The sequence below is a fragment of the Phalaenopsis equestris genome, unplaced genomic scaffold (assembly GCF_001263595.1).
Source record: "Phalaenopsis equestris unplaced genomic scaffold, ASM126359v1 Scaffold212122, whole genome shotgun sequence".
Classification (NCBI taxonomy): domain Eukaryota; kingdom Viridiplantae; phylum Streptophyta; class Magnoliopsida; order Asparagales; family Orchidaceae; genus Phalaenopsis; species Phalaenopsis equestris.
This window is the reverse complement of record NW_018231074.1, coordinates 35401-36090: the sequence shown is the minus strand read 5'-3', so window position 1 is coordinate 36090 and position 690 is coordinate 35401.

Below are 690 nucleotides of genomic sequence, written 5' to 3'. Positions count from 1 at the left end.
TTATCTAAGATGTAATTAACTATAGGGGCTTGCCCTTATAGAAAGCTTTTCCCGACCCCAGCATAATATAAACCCTATTTAATTCCTTATATTAAATAGCAGAACTTGTCGGCCAACACATTGGTTTCGCAGACAAAACAGATGTCATAACTTTCTTTAGTTTATTTGATCGAGCCTCACCCTCAATTCTTGTGTTCATCCTTCGGGATAGATACAGGATTTGAGGTAAAGCGCTCTTTCATTTAAACTATGAAAATTATGGGGTCAGTTTGACTTCATCTTTTTCAAAACTAAAATTTTTAAAAACGTCCTTCCGAAGCGGGCAACGGGATTTCAATTCCGATGACCGACAGCTTCTTACAGGCAAACCCCACACCAAAAATAGTGTCGGCAAGCTTACAAATAATATTCTATTTACAGAAGCCTTAGAAGAAATGCCAAGCTATGTGATGTTTTTGAAGGATATTCTTAATAGAAAAAGGAAGTTTTAAGATAAAGAGACAGTTGCACTTAGTGAGAAGTGTAGTGCTATAATTCAAAAAAAGCTTCGTGAAAAGCTTAAAGATCCTGTTAACTTTACAATTCCATGTGTAATAGGAGACAGACTTTATGGGAAAGCTTTATGTGATTTAGGTGCAAGAATTAATCTTATGCCATTATCAATATTTAAATCAATATTTAAAAGTTTAT